Source organism: Paramisgurnus dabryanus, chromosome 7 (assembly GCF_030506205.2).
Source record: "Paramisgurnus dabryanus chromosome 7, PD_genome_1.1, whole genome shotgun sequence".
Taxonomy (NCBI): domain Eukaryota; kingdom Metazoa; phylum Chordata; class Actinopteri; order Cypriniformes; family Cobitidae; genus Paramisgurnus; species Paramisgurnus dabryanus.
Genome location: NC_133343.1, coordinates 35,955,391 through 35,976,483, shown reverse-complemented (window position 1 = coordinate 35,976,483; position 21,093 = coordinate 35,955,391). Strand labels below are relative to the sequence as shown.

The 21,093-nt window shown below is 34.0% G+C and overlaps 1 long non-coding RNA gene across 1 annotated transcript; it reads left to right on the top strand.

Annotated features, from left to right (window-relative positions):
- Positions 1 to 17,121: 17,121 nt before the first annotated feature.
- Positions 17,122 to 19,784, top strand: LOC135769887 (uncharacterized). The gene is made up of 3 exons (XR_010542530.1): positions 17,122 to 17,361; positions 17,583 to 17,686; positions 19,728 to 19,784. It is a non-coding gene; the product is annotated as an uncharacterized lncRNA (long non-coding RNA).
- Positions 19,785 to 21,093: the final 1,309 nt, after the last annotated feature.

The window sequence follows — 21,093 nt, the reverse complement described above, 5'->3', positions numbered from 1 at the left end:
ATATTACGACTTTATTCTTGTTATATTACGACTTTATTCTTGCTATACTACGACTTTATTCTTGTTATATTACAACTTTATTCTTGTTATATTACGACTTTATTCTTGTTTTATTATGACTTTATTCTCGTATTATAAGACTTTATTCTCATTATATTACGACTTTATTCTCGTATTATAAGACTTTATTCTCGTTATATTACAACTTAATTCTTGTTATATTATGACTTTATTCTCCATTATATTACCACTTTATTCTTGTTATATTACGATTTTATTCTTGTTTTATTACGACTTTATCCTTGTAATATAAGACTTTATTTTTGTTATATTACGACTTTATTTTTGTTATATTACGACTTTATTCTTGTTATATTACGACTTTATTCTTGTTATATTACAACTTTATTCTTGTTTTATTATGACTATATTTTTGTATTATAAGACTTTATTCTCGTTATATTACGACTTTACAACTTTATTCTCGTTATATTACAACTTTATTCTTGTTATATTACGACTTTTTTCTCGTTATATTACTTTATACTCGTTACATTACAACTTTTTTCTCATTATATTACTTTATTCTCGTATATTACGACTTTATTCTTGTTATATTACAACTTTAATTTTCGTTATATTATGATTTTATTCTCGATATATTACAGCTTTTTTCTCTTTATATTGCAACTTTATTCTCATATATTACGAGGCACAAATATGCAAAGTACAACTGATGTTAAATTGAAAGAGCTATAACATATACTGCATTTCCATACTTTGCCCTTACTGTTGTATTTTATATAAGATGCTGCTGTTACATTCATTTTTGAATCACATTTTTAAATTCACTTTCACAGTTGCTCTCATTTATCACTGTCAAATTCACAGTCTGTTTTACCAAAGTGGGAGTATAACACTAAAAACGTATTTTCAATTAGGTTGTAATTTAACCTATGCTGGGTTGTTTCAACACAAAATGCCAAAATGTTTTAACCCATTGGATCAAATCTAAAACTTTTCTGGGTTAATTTAACCCAGCCGCTGGGTTTGTCCCTTTTTTGACCCAATGCTGGGTTAAAAATAACACAGATTTTTTTTGCCTAAACCATTATTATTACTATGACTAAACACTGCTGTAGTATATGTGCTGATCAAACACAAACTGCATTTTGCACCTGATGCTGAGACCTTTATATATATATATATATATTCAAGCATAAAGCTTTTTATCTTTTGAAGTGTGCAAAGTCTGTGCCATTAAAGGCACCCTTACTTATACAGCTGTCTAGGGCTTGGAGAAAGCATCATAACATTGAGGATAATTCCACATTTTAAGACATCAATGAGACATAAATGCATATCCATCAAACGTATTACTGTGTGCTGATTTGCATTGCTTTAGTATGTCTGGGTCTCAATATGTCTCCAGTCCTCTATCGAGCAGACAGGAGGCTGTGGTTATGGATATTAAATCCACCCTCATCCCTGTGGTTTGGCTCTTAAGGCGCATTATATCGGCTTCCTATCAGGGCGGGCGACACAAGTTGAGGAAGACTGATGAGTTTTCAGCTACTGATTCACATTTATAACAATTACACGCAAGCATGCCTGACCTGGCCCTTGGGGGAACCAACTCTGCACTTGACATAAGTTTTGGATTGTTTGGGCTGTTTTTATCCAGGAATTAATGGGATTTTCACAAAAATGTATACATGAGTACATAAACAGTTATGTTGTTTCATCTGTTAGGTTTTTGAAAGAATGTTTTTGACTTTACAGGTTGCTTTGGATAAAATCACCTCATAAAATCACAGACATGTCTTTTTTTGTTTAACAAACTCTCTGTTCAGCCTGGAGAGGACATTCCATTATTAAAAGCTTTGGAGAGACACGTGACTCTAACTTTAAAATACACCCGAAGGTTACTCTTTACGTAGAGTATGGACTGAAGATAAAAGACAGGCGTTTGACATTTAAAGATAATGACCGGTGAACGCTTTTATCTGGTTAATGCACTTAAACTGAGTCAGATTTTCTTTTTATTCTACATCAGGGAACTCATTTAGACCACAATTATCTTTATAATTTTGAGAGACCACAGGAAAAAAGCATATAGCATAGATATAGTTACAATACACATCAAGCTCTTTTATCTTGAAATCTGCATAATAGTCATGGGATTTTATTAGGATTAGGAGTAATTTATTCATGAAAATTTCAAACTTAGTGTAAAAGTTTTCCTCACCTCTATTTAAAAGAGATTTAAACCTTTTGCCTATATGTTAAGTACATTTGTGATGCAGTAACAGAAGCAATCGACAAAAAGACGTAGATCTGAAACTGGCAATAGGAAAGAAGCTAAAGAAAGCTCAAGAGGGATTTAAAAAATAATTGAAAAATCCCCCGCATGCATGACTGTCTTTGCCACAGGACCACTTCACCTTGAAAATGTAATATAAATGTGATTTCCCAGACAAACTACTTACTGTACTTTATCATATACTGCCATTTAAAGCTCTTACCGATGTTTGCTTTGCAAAGGTCATTGAAATTTTTCATTGTTCTTGTTAAGTTACTATGTAAACAACGTAACATTTTATTCCAAATGTTATGTCTTTCTATAGAAAATATGTCTTATGGCCCCTCATTTGCTACAACGTAAAAGTCAATTACAGACAAGGGCGTTGATTTGGGCCGGGACCATAGACTGTAAAAAATATGGACGTAGTGTCCGTCACGCCACCCGTAGGTTTGCAAAGAGATGAATGTTAGCTTGAAAACTTTACTTTTTACTTACAATATATATTTTTGCTAATGATAAAATGAAGAAAGTGAGTACACTGTTAGAAAAAAAATGGTCTAAAAATGTACCTTTCACCAGGGCAGTACCTTTAAAAAGGTCTTATTTGTACCAGTAGCTCTGAGGTACTAATATGAACTCTTTAGGTGCAAAGCTACTTTTTTTAAAGCGTACAGCCAAAGGAACAGCTGGGTACTGTACATATTTTGACCCTTTTTTTTATTGACAGTGTACGATAAAAATGAACTGATCTGAAATGACCTTATGCTTGAGTTTAAGGTCCACAAGCCATATAAAACACTCTGCTTAGTTATTTAGCTGTAAATTTATTATGTACTTTAATGTGCATGTTTTACCTGTGTTTACAAAATTTTTATGACATCAGCTACATTGGTTTTTAATAGGGATGCTCCGATCGATCGGCCGCCGATCGGTATCGGCCGATAATGGCATTAAATGACTCGATCGGTGCTCGCTAAATCTGCCGATCTCATAAACCGATCTTTCTGTTTACTTTTGTCATCAAAAGGATCCTGAATGCGGTTGCAATTAAAGACATTTTTTACGTAGCGCGAGCATTTTTACAACCTGTTGCTCATGTGCAGCGTGCAGATTTGTATGTCTCTCTTTGCCTTTACAGAGATATGCGTAGGAGGACGCGCTCCGGTAAACAGCGCGAGGCGTCTTCACATCCCCATCAAACAGCGTATACAACACATATCTATCACGGACAATTGCATCCTCATGCCAAACGTTTTTTATTTGCATGCGTCTTTAAGTTTTGAGCGTTTAAACTTTTATTTTCCTCACAGCTGCTTGTCTGCGTTCAGCCGCCGCCCCCACACACAGCAGCCTGTCATCAGTGCACGTGAACTGAGCGATCTCTCTCTCATGTCTTAAAGCTGCAGTAACCTAATTCATCTCTCAATAAAATCACTCTCTGCTCTTGACTAAAGATTTTTTATACTTCATACGAATGCGTGTATATTTAATTAATACAGTAAAGTCTGTGAAGTGTTTTATTTTCAGTACTTTTAGGAGACATAAGCCTTTTTAAAGCCATATTAAATTTCTCTTTGCAGAATAAATATTTGTTGTGCTTATTTATTTGAGTCTCTATTAAAACAATAATATACCTAATTACTGCAAGTAATATAACAAAGGCAACATCCGTGTTATTATTTTATTTAGAAAGATTGTAACAGTTAGTCATCAAAGAGCTGGCATATCAGCTTTAAAAAAATCGGAATCGGTATCGGCCGATCACGAAGATTACAAATCGGTGATCGGTATCGGCTGCAAAAATCCTGATCGGAGCATCCCTAGTTTTTAATGAACCGCATGAATCACATTTGTTTTCAACATAGTAGAATTACAGAAGTGGACAAGATAATAACATGAAAGAGAAAATATGCAGATTACAAAGAAAACCTTTAGAAAAACACGTGAGTCTCGCTTTGATAAACATTTGAAGGTTCTGCTTGACGTACGTTATTTACCAGCTTTTGACATTTAGAGATGATGCCTGGGGAACACTTACTGTATCTCAGGATAATGTCTATGCGTATCTGTATTTTACGACCCAAATATAAAGTCATGAAATAAATAAAATAATTTTCGATGAGCATAAAAAGATTCAAATACTTTGTGTGAAAACCGAGCAACATTTTCCTGAGAAAACCTAAGGTGAGGCACATAAACAAGTTTGCTTCACAATATTTAATGAGGACATCTCTGTAGACTTGTTTTTATACTTTTATACTGCTGTTTTTTTACATACAAACACACCCTTCACACTGTTGACATTATTAAATGTGGACATTATTTGGGTAATAGATGTAAAGTAAAACCTAATTTTACAGGACAACTAAAACGTCTTAAAGTTACAAGTTTCATCTTGAAGTTTGCTTTGTTGTCTGTGCTCTATGTGATGTTTTCTTGTGATCCTGTAAACGCACCATGCAGCGATTTCACGTTAAGGATTATTATGTGCATGGGATGTTAAATTACAGGTGAAAATGGAGGACGAGTGCTACATTAGCATTTTGATGCCACTTCCATACAGGGATAAGTAGGATCCTTAAAATCCGCATGTTTTTGTGTTGATAGGTGGGTTTCAGTGTGTATATCCTGTTTTTCTCTCTCTCCTCTCTCTCATCCCTAATGTTCTCTCATCCATTAAAACAGTTTTATACGTACTCAACATAACACTCAAAATACAAGCATTGTTGGTCACCATGTTGTGTTTTGGATGCTGGTGTGCTGACGTCCTCACCCGGCTTCTTAACTAATTGGACCAGAATGGAAATTATTTTGAACAGAGCTAAGTTATTTAATTAGATAAATTAAAGGAATATTCCATTTTCTTAAAAGAAAAATCCAGATAATTTAATCACCACCATGTCATCCAAAATGTTGATGTCTTTCTTTGTTCAGTCGAGAAGAAATTATGTTTTTTGAGGAAAACATTGCAGGATTTTTCTCATTTTAATGGACTTTAATAGAGCCCAACATTTAATACTTAACTCAACAATTTTTTTCAACGGAGTTTCAACGGACTCTAAACGATCCCAAACGAGGCATTAGGGTCTTATCTAGCGAAATGATTGTCATTTTTGACAAGAAGAATAATAAATATGCACTTTTAAACCACAACTTCTCGTCTAGATCCAGGCGTGATGCGCCAGCGTGACCCCACGCAATACTTCATGACGTCAAGAGGTCACAGAGGACGAACGCAAAACTCCGCCCCAGTGTTTACAAGTGTGGAGAAAGAGGACCGTTCCGACGTTGTCGTATGTCGAATGATACTAATTAATGTCTTTGTGTCAGTTTATTGTTTACAATGGTCCGCAAATGTGCGTTTTATATATGTAACACGTGACCTCCCTACGTCACTACGCATTTACGTTAGGTCACGCAGGAAAGGACCTAGACAAGAAGTTGTGGTTTAAAAGTGCATATTTTTTATTTTTCTTGTCAAAAATGACAATCATTTTGCTAGATAAGACCCTTATGCCTCGTTTGCGATCGTTTAGAGTCCTTTGAAACTCCGTTGAAAAAAACTGTTAAGTGTTGAGTTAAGTATTAAATGTTGGGCTCTATTAAAGTCCATTAAAATTAGAAAAATCCTGCAATGTTTTCCTCAAAAAACATAATTTCTTCTCGACTGAACAAAGAAAGACATCAACATTTTAGATGACATGGTGGTGAGTAAATTATCTGGATTTTTTTTAAGAAAATGGACTATTCCTTTAAAGCAATTAATTAATAACATATGGCATTTGTGCAGGATTTCATTGCAAACAGGTGGAAAACAGATGGATGGATATATTATAAATATATATATATAGACCTGATAAAAAGTTTGTACCATCCATCTGTTTTCCACCTGTTTGCCTAGCCAATAATGAAATATATATATATATATATATATATATATATATATATATATATATATATATATATATATATATATATATATGATTGTTATTATTCAGTGCACAATTGTCTCAGAGATATAAAGAGATACAAAAACATAAACATGGAAGATAGAAAACAGCTGCTTTATATTCAGATGATTGCTGACATTTGAATAATGACCATGAAGATACGTAGATCAGCTATTCTTATGACCTTGAATTTGAAGTAATACCCTTTGCTACTCAGTGATGGGGAGAAATTTAACAAGCTGACAATTTGAATTTTGTAAACTTTATGTATTTTCTTATACAGTACATACAGGTTCACAACATCTGCTCTTATGTTTTATATTAACATGCAATATTGTTTATAGGGCACCAAACCTAACTTAATGGAAGCTGCGATCTGTAACTTTTGCCTCTCTATCGCCATCTCTGTTTGAAGCATCTCTTTGTACTTGCCTTTAAAGGGGACATATCATGACTTTTTCCATCTTTAATTGCTATAATTGGGTCCCCAGTGCTTCTATCAACCTAGAAAATGTGAAAACGATCAACCCAGTAACTTAGTTTTGGTAAACCATTCTCTGCAAGCATGTGAAAAAATAGGTAATTGAAATTTGCCTCCCCTTGTGATGTCAGAAGGGGATAAAACCGCCCCTTATTCTGTACTATCCAACCACAGCACTAGCATTTAGTGCAGAGATCAGCTCATTTTCATTTTAAAGGACACACCCAAAACAGCAAATTTTTGCTCACACCTACAAAGTGGAAATTTTAACATATTATAATAAATTATTTATATGATATTTTTAACTAGAACTTCACATATGTACTCCGGGGACACCAAAGATTTAATTTACATTTTTAAAAAGTCTTGTGAAATGTCCCCTTCTTAAAATCCATCTCTATAGCTAAAATTATGAATAATTATTATAAATATTTGTTTATGGTTTTTTTTACCAACCAGCGTTACAGATTACAATTTTAAACACAGAAAAAGTAAATAAATCATATTTGTACAGTTAGGGATGATGATCATGATGCCTGGTTTCAATTCCCAACCATTTAGATTTTTCCTTTAGGCACTGTTGTCAATAATAGTATCATGTATCATCGCAGCTGGATGTGAGACCCGAGCATCGTGTATCCCCATAGCCCGAAACCATAAAAACCATCATGAGAGATTTCGAGTCATAACCATAAAAGAGCAGCTGTGATTTAATGGCGATAGCTTTTATATGCATAACAAATATCATGGTTATTTATCTGTTTTAACCTCTAGAGAAAGGTTTTACAAGTTTAGACACACTCAGTTTACACTTTCATCCAACCCAGGGACACTTAATAATATTTAAAGCTTGATTTTAAAAAGTGCTAACATTAGAAAATAATTGGTTAACAGTAAGGTTTTTTGCATTAATGAATGCTGTTGCAGTATTATTAATTGTTAGTTCATGTAAGCTAATGCAAAACTAATGTTAACCAATGCAACCTTATTGTAAAGTGTTACCAACACTTTTACAAACAACTTAAAAAAAACTTTATGGCTTTTATAAACAGATCATTATCAATACTTTCAAATAAAAAAGTCCCACATATACTTTATACTCCACAAACCTACCACAAAAAAAAATAAAAAAATAAAATACAGTACAGTATCTGAAAATAACATCTACCTTGGCAGAAAAGTTATGAAAATAATTAAATGTCAAAGGCGATATTTTTAACAGCACTGTACTTTTGTATTAGACTTCATTATGCTGTAGCTTCTTATTTGAATACAATAATAAGCAAATATTTTAAATGCTACTAAATGCTAATTTATGGTAAATGCTGTGTTGCAAATGTTTAAACCTTATATCAACCTTGGTCATCGAGGTTGTTCTATTAAAATTCGACTCCAGTTGCTGACATCCAAACATCTTACGATAGCACAAGCAGCAGAGACCAATTAGTGAGGAAATGCGGTACAGGCACTGTGTCGATTTGTGTGGGTTGCTTTACCTACAAGGGACACGCATCCCGGAAAATACATCGAATTACTTAGTGTGCACCTCACGGTTCATGCGCTGGCACACTGCGTATGTGTGTTTCTGCCTATCATTATATCCTTGAGCCAGACAAGGCTACTACAAAGGAGAATATTTTTTGGTAGTTGCATCTTCTAAATTAGCATATACCTGTACCAGGGTCAACCAAATTCTCAATTAATCTACAATATTTCCCCCTCTGGAATTAAGTTTAGCTTTATAGGGTTTCTTTTTTATAATTAGCTTAAATGCATTGTATTTTATGTCAAATATTTTGATTCAACCATTCAGAATAATGGCATAGGCTGTTACCAATAAAATGTTATCAACATCAACAAGTATCTTTGAAGTAGCATATCTTCGCATCTGATAGGGTGTTTATATTTATTTACACACTGTTTAATGCTGCTCAAACATTCCACCAATGTGTTTGTAATACATTATAGCAATGTATTTGTAATAACAATTGCTTTAAGTTATGAAATGAATAAATAAATGCATAAAGTAATAAAAAACAGCGAATCAGCATCAGAAGTGTTGACACTGAGGTAACAGATGCTATAAATATAAAAAACACTCATTCCCAGATAGCAAAAAATATCCGCAGGACTTTTTTTTGCCGCCAGCCCTAAGCTGTCGGCTATAGGTGCGTCCCACTGGCGGGGATGAAATGTTTGCCGCCGAATACGTCACTCCCCTTTCTTGCGATTTGCACCGACTGCTTAATTTATGCAAAAGCGGCTGCCGCCGGCGGTCCGCCGTCAGACCTGTTTGCGATTACGCCCTTATGACGCTTACTGCCTCCAGAGCACCGCCGGTGGTCCGCCGACTCATTGCTATCTGGATTACAGCAAGATTAAAACAAAATGTATTATTGTTTATTTAATTGCTCTTGATATTGTAATTATAATTATTCCTTAATCAAATACATAAAAAAATTCACACCATATTCTTACAGCAGGGCTCTACACTAACTTTTTGCACTGGTTGCACTGGTGCGCCCATTTTTTCTTAGGTGCACCAGCACAAAAGTTAGGTGCACCCTCATTTTTGACCGCATCGGATTTATAGTTCACCCAAAAATGAAAATTCTGTCATAATTTACTCACTCTCATGTTGTTAAAAACCTGTATAAATGTCTTTGTTCTGGTGAACATGACTGAAGATATTTTGAGGAATGTTTGTAACCAAACCATTCATGAGCCCCATTCACTTCCATAGTATTATTTTTTCCTACTATAGAAGTGAATAGGGCTCATGCTTGGTTTGGTTATTAACATTCCTCAAAATATCTTTCTTTGTGTTTATCAGAACAAAGAAATTTATACAGGTTTGGTTTTTGGGTGAACTGTCCCTTTAACACCGCAAGTTTAGAGCCCATGGTGGTTTAATACAGAATATAAACATGTAGGCTATTTTATAATTTCATGCATTTTCCTTATACGAGTCATGCACAGTCCTGTTTGATAACCCGCATCCGCGCGATTAAAATAACACTTGACCCGTTATCTGACATCAGCATCAATTAATTTCATACCCACCAGTGCGACCTGATATTTTTTTAAGTCGCACCATTGAGAAATTAGGTCACACTCTCGAGCCCTGTAGAGGCTACACGCACTGTCAAAAAATGGCTTTCAAAAAGTACACTTTTGTACCTCAGAGGTACATGATATTGGTACCAAAGAGTGCATATTAGTTCCTTAAAAAAATACATTTTGGTAATCAAATGTATACATATTTGTACCTAAATAGTACATGACATTTTTAAAGCGTACTGCTGTCCCAGTGAGAGACGGGGAACATTTTCTACCATTTTTTCAAGCTGGGAAGTATTCATGAATTATTTTATTTCTGTTTAATGCACTGAGGAAAAACATAACTGCTCAAACTGGTGATAAATAGTATACAGAAAGCAAGCTATGCACGCTAAAGTGAAACTGTGAATAGTATGGTGTATTACCATATTGCTTAATACAGATCTAGTCATTGGTCAATTACAACATTCAAGTCGTGTGAAAGAGTTGGTGGGAAAAAATGATGCATAGTTTCTTCCAAGGTTGACTGCATGGGCTTGTTTATGACGCTGATGGTTTAAGTTTACACAAGACGTCAATGATCATAATTAAAGTTACATAACGTTTGGCTGCTATTATAATCCTTATAGCTGTTATGACTTGTTCTGGATGATTTAAGTCGGTGATATATGCGTCCTCATCTGATGTCTGCTTTACATAGCATTATTAATACCAGAAAACAGTGAAACTTTAAAGGATATATTGTAATTACAGAAAATAATATTTCTGAAGAATAACATTTGCATTGTTACTTTTTGTGTGTAATATATTAAAACAATAAGAAACTGTATGGCTTCATTAACACCGAAAATATCCTTAAATATCTTAAAATATTAAATATCAGAAGGTGATTTCTGTCACATGCCCTGTGTTAGGACTCTTTTTTGTAGTATCTCACATTTCTTATTATATAGACTCCAAGTTGTTTAGACTGCAGGGTATTTTTTGTTTAGGCAAGTTTTAAATAAAAAAGGATTAGTCCATTGTCTTAAAAAAAATCCAGATAATTTACTCACCACCATGTCATCCAAAGTGTTGATGTCTTTCTTTGTTCACTCGAGAAGAAATTATGTTTTTTGAGGAAAACATTCCAGGATTTTTTTTTTCATTTTAATGGACTTCAATGGACCCCAACACTTAACAGTTTTAATGCAGTTTAAAATAGCAGTTTCAAAGGAGTCCATTAAAGTCCATTAAAATGAAAAAAAAAATCCTGGAATGTTTTCCTAAAAAAAAAAAAAAAACATAATTTCTTCTTGACTGAACAAAGAAAGACATCAACATTTTGGATGACATGGTGGTGAGTAAATTATCTGGATTTTTTTTAAGGAAATGGACTAATCCTTTAAAAACCATTCCTCATTCACAAAAAGTTTACTAAAATTAACTAAAAAGGGTGCTTTTAAATCCCCTCCATTATCACTTTAGCTTCATATCCCAACTTACTATTTCGTGATGATGTGATATAATATCACAGTTCTCATTTCATTTCTTGTACAACACACAGTATGCTGTTATCTCCCTTCATCTTATTGTTATTCTCCTCTCGGCTGTTTAGTATTGGATATAGCAGTAGGCTGGATTTGTAAAACCTGACATTTTATTTCTGTGGCTCAAAACTGTTGGCCAAGGAATCACAGATAGATCAGGGTCCTACTTGAAGTTTATTAGGAAAGGTACATTAAGGCATCTCAGTTAAAACTAAATTTGAATGCAGAAGAGATCCTTTTCCAAAGCACTTGCGATACTTGCCAACCTTATCAAGCCTTTGAAGAACAGAGCAGTCAATAAGAAAGTTTTCAAGATGACTTTTGTACTTAAACTGAACTCGCACGCCTGTATATCAGGTTTCTGCAAATGAAGAATTCCCAAAGCACCTTCAAAACTCTCTGTTGGTAACTGTTTGGAAATTAGAAAGACTTTTAGGGGAGAAAATCTATTCGGAACAATCTATTCGTGGCAGGATCAGGTCTAATTGCATTTTCCATCTTGATCTGCACAGGTGCTAAACATATAGCTGACTTTGCTTTTAGGTCTTAAATCAATGGACCGGTTTATACTTTGTGAACAAAGCTCAAGTGGCAAGTTTGTGAAGAGAAGATGAACATCACACAGATATTTGAAGAAGTCGAACGTGGAAATGTGATGGTAAACACTGAATCAAAGACTCTTTAATTAACTGTGCTTAGTTTTATTAAGTGCTTGGTTATTTTTCCATGATTTATTCAAAACCTATTATTTTCTAAAAATTAGGTGGATATGTGTACTTTATTTCGTAAGCATACTCCTAAATGACCAGTGTGTAGATTTTTTGCGGGATCTAGTGGTGAGACTGTGAATTGTTACCAAAAGCTCAAACGTAGGGGTGGGCGATATCTCGATATTCAAACTATATCGATATATATTTTTTTAACTCGAAATGGATTTTGACATATCGTATATACCGATATAATGTTTATATTAAATTCTAATTTCGCCACTTTATTCACATCGGCCCACGCAAGAACGCGTCTGATCTCATCTTTGCATTGACCTAGTATGTAATCTACTCGCGCAAATCATTGAACATGCATCTGGTGTGAACCCACAGTAACCGTGAGTTCACACCAGCCGCGTTTGAGGCATCAAATTTGCATTTACCATGCCTAGTTTGCCACTTGAACAGTTTGAGTTTACTCGCTTCATTCGCGCGTGAAATTCTAGTCATCGAGACATTCACGTGGAATTGTGCGTCATGGGAGGGGCTTCTGCAACTCCGCTCGCTTCCTGTAATCACGTCACTACTAGAGCAAGCTCCTGATTGGTTGACGCGGTGCATTTTTCCACCAAAGATCAAATTTTTCAACTTGCGGCTTTGATGCAGCAACGCTCAATTCGCGCCATTCGTGCGAACTAGATGCGCGAAAGAGGTGGAATCGCGTCTACCGCGCCGCACTAAACGCCTCATTCGCACTGCAAGACCTCCAGACGCGTGTCAATGCGTCTTCACATTGACTCAACATTGAAATCACTCGCACTTGATGCCTCTACCACAGCTTCAAATTCGCGCCTAGTTTGCCACTTAAACATTTAGAATTTACTCACTTCATTCGCGCGTAAATTTCTAGTCATCGAGACATTCACTTGTAAATTTGCGTCATGGGAGGGGCTTCTGCGACTGTAATACTGCTTTCTGTAATCATGTCACTACTAGAGCAAGCTCCTGATTGGTTAACGCGGTGCGTTTTTCTGCCAAAGTAAAAAACGTTCAACTCGCGCGTTTGCCGCTCGCGCAAACTAGATGCGTGTATAAGGCAAAATCGCATCTACCGAGCCACGCCAAACCCCTCATTTGCAACGCGAGACCTCCAGATGCGCGTCAATGTGTCTTCACATTTACTTGACATTTAAATCACTCGTACTCGTACTATAAAGATCTTTATACACCACTGATAATATAGTTATACATATTATATTGCATTTCTGTCAAGAGATCCTTTTAAAAGTCCCACATTGCACCTTTAAAAATGAATGTGCTTCGCATAGAAGAATCATTTCTGGCTAAATGGTTTCTTAAAGAAACCTTAGCAACCGTACAGCAAACGGATTGCATGAGCGACCGTAATGATTACTTTATTATCTTGTTTATACATTAGTTATATTATCATTTGAGTGTATATATGCTGTTCATTTGATAGCTTCTTCAAACAAATTCCACTTTTCATTACATTTTACTCTACCACTGTACGGCTCTAATGTTCGCAATTTATTTTACCCCATTCACGGCACTACGGCGTCATAAATTCACATCTGCCACTCCATATTCTGAAGATATATCACCCCTGTCATCGATGTAACTCTGAATGAAATACACACTTCTTTATTTTCTTCTCCATTAAATCTACCTCATGCGGGGAAAGCACCGCTGCCCGAGAATGAGTGATTCTGCTCTCAATAGATTGCCAGTTTTCAAGAAGATTCATCAAATATCTCTGCCGGAAAGTATGAGAGGGTCAGTATCGATTTTCAGTTGAGGTAGTCGGCAGGAAATATAGTGGATGGTAAGGCATCTTACCGTTATTGTAAAACGAACCTGATAGATAAATTGGAAGCCAAACGTTGAATCGCTTCTAAAAGAGCATAATAGTTTTCTCATTTTCAAAGTGCAGTGAGATCTTTGCCAACTTATTATGAGGGTGTTTGGCGTCACATGCACTCTCAAATAGAAGTACAAAAGCTGCCACTGGGGTGTTACCCTTTGCACCTAAAGATTGCATATTTTTTCTTTATATATTTATTGATTTTTTTAATAGCATTTAGCAGATGCTTTATTAAAAGTGACTTATAAAAGGAAAGAAAAAGTCAGTAATCGAATTACTTTTTAAATAACATTAAAAGTTTAAATAAGTTTGGTATTGAACAGTTTTTGTGACATTTTACTCACAGCAGTAACACTCTTAAGGCTTAAATCACATAAACTATGCGTTTAGACTCGCCAGCCACCTACAGAGCGGAGATTTGTACCAAAAACGAAAAATAGATTGAAACCTTTGATTATGTATGAGTCACCCCAAAACTGCATTTTAATTAAGCAAACATGTTTTTCCCCAACAGTGCAAGAACACAATTTTAAAAGGCGAATCATTCGGTGATTAGATTTAACTTGTACTTTGACATTTGCAAGGGGCATTGTGTTTTCAAGTAGGTGGGGGTTTAAGGGATCAAATTGGATGTTCATTATAGATAAATGGACACTGATTGTCCTGTCCCTGGAAGAAAGATAATTGTCCATGTGAAAGTCTGCACGTGGTCCATCTACAGTATACTGCTTTTAAAACTCACTCGCACGCCATCAAAGCTAAATTTCAGCCCACACATGCATATTTGATGGCTGCCGTAAATGTTTGGAATTGGGAAAAATATTACAGGCCAGATCATTTGTGATTGTTTTTTATGTAACTGTAGCTCAGATGGTAGAGGAAAGCATAGCAAAGCTATGGGTTTGACCCAGGGAACACATGCTGATAAAATGTAATGCATTAAAGGGATAGTTCACCCCAAAATGAAAATTGTGTCAATATTTACTCACCCTCATGTTGTATAAATTTCTTTGTTCTGATAAACGCGAAGGAAGATATTTTGAGGAATGTTTAAACTGATCAGAGGCCCCATTCACTTGAATAGTAGGATAAAAGAATACTATGGAAGTCAGTGGGGCCTCTGATTGGTTTAAATACAAACCTTCCTCAAAATATCTTCTTTTGTGTTCATCAGAACAAATAAATGTATACACGTTTGTAACAACATGAGGGTGAGTAAATAATGACAGAATTTTCATTCTTGGGTGAACTATCCCTTTAAATGGACCCTCCACTTTAAAAAAAAAAAAATGCAGAATTTCCAGCTCCTCTAGAGTTAAACATTTGATTTTTACCATTTTGAAATTCATTCATCCGGTCTCCGGGTCTGGCGGTACCTCTTTTAGCATAGCTTAGCATAATCCATTGAATCTGATTAGACCGTTAGCATCGTGCAAAAAAGAACCAAAGAGTTTTGATATTTTTCCTATTTTAAACAATCCAATCTCTGAAAATAGTCCCCTGCTATTGAAAGTTACCAAGGGGACTATTTTCAGGCGCTGCGTAATATCATTGCGCCTCCTGCAGCCATGTTAAGGCAGAAAAGTGCTTGAATATTATGTCAGAATGAGAGTATAGTTCCTAGCCATATCGGCCTAGAAAATCACAACTTTTAATTTCCCGTCTGTCTTAGTACATGATGTAACTACAGAAGAGTCAAGTTTTAAATAGGAAAAATATCCAAACTCTTTGGTTATTTTTTAGCGCAATGCTAATGGTCTACCCAGGTGAAAAAAAAGTTGTATTTAATGTATTAAAAATATACTTAAAATTTAAGTAATATGTTTTTAGTACATTTGTATTCCCAACGTGCTTATTTAAAGTGTATTAAAAATATGTTAAATAGCTTTTAAATGTATTTCAAAAAAGTGTACTACAAGTACGTTGGTAATAAATATATGCTTAATTACACTTTTTAAAAGTATGCTAAACTCAAGCATACTTTTAATGTATTTCTAAAAAGTGCACTAGATGTAAGCTGGTAATAATTATATCTTTAATTACACTTTTTATAAGTATGCTAAACTCAAGCATACTTTTAATGTATTTCTAAAAAGTGCACTAGAGGTAGGCTGGTAATAATTATATCTTTAATTACACTTTTAAAAAGTATGCTAAACTCATGCATACTTTTAATGTATTTCTAAAAAGTGCACTAGATGTACACTGGTAATAAATATATATTTAATTACACTTTTTATAAGTATGCTAAACTCAAGCATACTTTTAATGTATTTCTAAAAAGTGCACTAGAGGTACGCTGGTAATAATTATATCTTTAATTACACTTTTAAAAAGTATGCTAAACTCAAGCATACTTTTAATGTATTTCTAAAAAGTGCACTAGAGGTACACTGGTAATAAATATATCTTTAATTACACTTTTTATAAGTATGCTAAACTCAAGCATACTTTTAATGTATTTCTAAAAAGTATACTAGAGGTACGCTGGTAATAATTATATCTTTAATTACACTTTAAAAAAGTATGCTAAACTCAAGCATACTTTTAATGTATTTCTAAAAAGTGCACTAGAGGTACACTGGTAATAAATATATTTTTAATTACACTTTTTACAAGTATGCTAAACTCAAGCATACTTTTAATGTATTTCTAAAAAGTACACTAGAGGTACGCTGGTAATAATTATATCTTTAATTACACTTTAAAAAATATGCTAAACTCAAGCATACTTTTAATGTATTTCTAAAAAGTGCACTAGAGGTACACTGGTAATAAATATATTTTTATTTACACTTTTTATGAGTCTGCTAAACTCAAGCATACATTTATCATATTTCTAAAAAGAGCACTAGAGGTACGCTGGGAAAAAATATATGTTTAATTACACATTTAAAAAAAAGTATGTTAAACACAAGCATACTTTTACAGAGGTTTTAGTGTATTTAGAAAAAAACATATATTTTTTACATGTACATTAATTTTAATAGGCTAACATTGCAATTTCAACATCATATCATTGAACTTGCATAATATATTGATTTCACAAAGTTAGTCCACATAAATTTGTTAGTGTTTATATTCAAACAACACACGTGACGGACCTGACTAAACCTCATTGGTTCTTGGGATTCAGTACGTCACATTGGCCTTCTGATTCAGTTGTTCGATACACAACGTGCGTGATCGTTGGTAATATGGATTAAAAGTTGAAACTAAAACTGTTAAATTATATATAGTGATCATCAGAGGACTTGGCTGAAACAACGCGATTCACATGGATTACTTCGGCGATGTTTTTTATTGCTGTTGCGATTAACTTTTTGAAATGTGAGCAGTTTTTAAGTAGGTTATCAAGTGGATCTGACATCGAGGGGAAATATACGTTTCTTGGATTTCATTAAAGTACATCGGTTTTTGTTTGAAGATGAATGAGAGAACATGAGGGTAAGTTAAGTGATGACAGATTTTTGCTTTTTATTTTTAGTGAACTATTAAATAAGTAGAACTTTCAGTATTACAGTATGTCTTAATTTTAACCCAGCTTCTTAAAGCGTGTATGTTGTGTGGCTTTTGGAACATAACGTTACATTTTTTTTGTGAGTAAAGTTAGGCATTTCATTTCTCTTGTTGTATTTCAGAAATCATAACAGCCTGTCTTTTTTTAGCACAGCGGCATTCAAATTGACCAATCAGAGCCGAGAATATCTAATAAGTCGAAGTAGAGATGAACAGATGAAGATACAGCCCGTAAAAATACTTATTCTTGGTGGTAAGTTTTTAGTTCTACAGTATTTGTATAACATTTAGATAACTTTTACGTTTTTCTAATGCTAATGTTTAAAGAGTAACTAAACCCTAAACCAACTTTTTTAGTTAATGATCTGTAAGAATGATATTAGTGTAAGTTTTTTGACATTTGGATATAAAGTGTTTCAATACTACAATATATGTTGTAAAAACGTCTGAGTGCTGCCCTCTTCAGGTTGAACGGTGGCTACTGGCAGGGCTCGAAATTGCGAATATTTTGGTCGCATATGCGACCGAAATTTAATCTGTGCGATCTTAAAATATATTTGGGAGCATTTCTGCGACTGCCCTTTTTGTTGTGGTGCGACTTGATTTAGATTGTGATGCTGCGTGCTGCTGTCTCAGGTTCAGTGTTCTCTCCAACGTTACATAACCAATCAAATTTCACCATTAAGTTCTTACGTTTAATGAAGACCGCAGATTGGCTAATATGAGCGTCAGTCATTCCTTGTTGCCATGCTACGTTGGTACGTGAAGCGCGAAAATGAGATGCACCGCGAGCATGACGAGAACAAGCCGACTACAGCCAATGTTACTACTGTAATTAATCAGACGATCCGGATTCAAATGCGACTCCACCACCGGAAAATAAGACTTGACGTTAAACCTTTCAGAGAGAGTGGCTTAAAGATTTCGAGTGTCTCCGCTATGAAAATGGCTCGATGTAACTTAATGTGTTTACTGTAAATCCTGTAAAACGGCGTGGGTGGCGGAATCAAAACATTTTAAGCGCCAGACCTTGCTTAAACATGGCGAAAGTGCCAAAAACACAAATAGTGTCATGACAAATGTGTTCATTATTGATGGAGACACCGACCTGTCTATCAAAGAGTGTTTGATAGTGTATGTGCGCATGCGCTTGTGAATGGACATCCGACAAACATCCTTGTGGTCCATGTTGATGTGGAACACGACAATGTTGATGGTATGTTTTTATAAAAAAATATATTTTTTAAAACATATTTAGTAGTAATAGCATCCTGGTAATGCAGTTATCAATACCAATATTAGCCTTCTATATTAAGCTTCTATATTAAGGTCACTTTTGTAAATGTCCCAATTAATCAGTGTTTTACGTGTTTGCTAGATTTTCTATTGTAATCTTAATCATTTTACCTGTAATCTGTAATTGGTAAATTATTATTGCTATACTATTTCAAAAGCAGTTGGGTATTAATTTAGGAATCTATGCAGTAAAAAAAATAAAATAAAAGACCAAATTTTAAAAGCTGGCCATAGGATATGTAAAGCCTGGTGGTTGCATTTTATTTTAATAAAATAAATCTATTAACATATACATTGCAGTTGTGGTGCTTTTTATTTTTTGGATGGATGCGCTTAAATTTTTGCTGGTGCTCCTAACTTTTTAAAGTTGTGAGCACCAGTGCTACCAAAAAAAAGTTACTTTTGAGCCCTGTACTGCAGTTGAATTTTCCTATTGGATGTTGGACCGGACACTTTTAGACAACATTACAAAGACAATAATATATTACTAACGTGATTAGCCTGCTGGACGAATTGTAAAAAACAGCACAATGTAAGCACTGCTAGTACAGGCTAGCTGAATATATCTTAATGATTACAGAGATAAGACAACACATAAAACTTGCAACCTTTCTCAGTTTGCACATCTGGACAATTCTTCACACATCATAGGTTGTAAATTTGGGTAAATCCAGCAAACAAGTAATTTTAGCGATTCTGCTGTCACTCTGCTTTAAATCTCCTGCATCGGAAACTTAAGAGCAGCCTTGAGTCAAATGTGGAAGTTAAGCGAAGTTAAGAGTCCATTGGCATGACTTCTGATTTCCTTAAATCTCTTTAAACAGAGGTGAACTTTTCTTGTAAGCAAGACCACAATAGACATGTCAATGGAAAATGCCCTTGGTTAAAATAAAACACAATTATCAAAGTAAAGAATATCCTGTAATACATACAGGTTGCATTATATCAGTGTCAGTGAGTTAAACCTCCTATAACCCTATGTTCAATGTAACTTGTAGAGTGCCATGTAGCGACGGATCAAACGAACACTCATGTCAAGCTTGATGAGGACACAGTCAAAGCTTTAAAAGGTAAACTGAGAAGTTAACAAAATTCTAATGCATATGTTCATTAATTATTGGTTAATTTTGTATATATTCTGTTTCCTTTTCACAGACCTTGTGATTAAGTCTTCAGTGATGATTATATAATTATTCAATGGTTGCATATTCATAGTGTACTTTTCATATTGATGTATTAATGTTCCACAATTTGATAAAAGTAGCTCATTGCATTTCACTGATCTTTGTTTTATATTGTAAAATCATTTCAATAGCAGTGAATACATACTTAGTTGTTTCTTTAACATTTAATTAGTTGTTAATGATGGAAGAAACCGGTTCATATGTATGAATACAGAATAGGTATCATTTTAGAATGAGTTAAAACATGTTTTGGTGGCAAACATGCAGGTAAAATAGTACATGTATAACATTCTAATAGTAAACTTGACTGTAATTCAAATGTCACATACAGTACATTAGAAATGATTTATTTTATGTATACAAATGTGTGGGCAATATATTATTATTTCATTTTGTATGCTATATTATTTATGTAATATTATTATATCTGAAATTATTAAATTACATTTATAAATGTTTAAAAGGTGGGTTCAAATGTGCTTCAAGTTGTAACTGAATACAATTTTAGAAAATAGCACAGTTGAGTACACTTAGATTGTCTTAAGTTTGTCTTAACAAGTACTAAATACTACTTTTTAGTATATTAAGCACAATTTACTGCACGAAAATAAAGAGCTTTTGGTACCTTAAGGTTGTGAACTTAAAGTGTATTTTAGTGAACTTTTTCACCTGGGAATACATTTGGTATTTTATTTTAACATACTACTAGTATATTTTAAAGTAGATTCGTAAATGTTTAAAGGTGGGTTCAAGTTGTAATTAAAGATATTTTTTAAATACAGACCTAGTATGTTAAAATTACATTTTAGTTCAACTTCATGGTGTCTCAAAAAAGCACAGTTGAGTACACTAAGATGGTTTTAAGTTCATCTTAAAAAGTACTTAATACTACTTTTTAGTATACTAAGTTCAAAATTAGTGTGTGAAAATAGAGCACTTTTAGTATAATGTGGAAAGTGTACTTAAATAGTGTATTTTAGTGAACTTGTTTCACCTGGGAATACATTTGGAATATTATTTTAACATACCATTAGTATACTTTAAAGTATATTTAAAAATGCTTAAAAGTGGGTTCAAGTGTACTTTAAGTTATAATGAAATATATTTTTTTAAATACAGACATAGTATGTTAAAAATACATTTTAGTTCAACTTCATGGTGTCTCAAAATAGCACAGTTG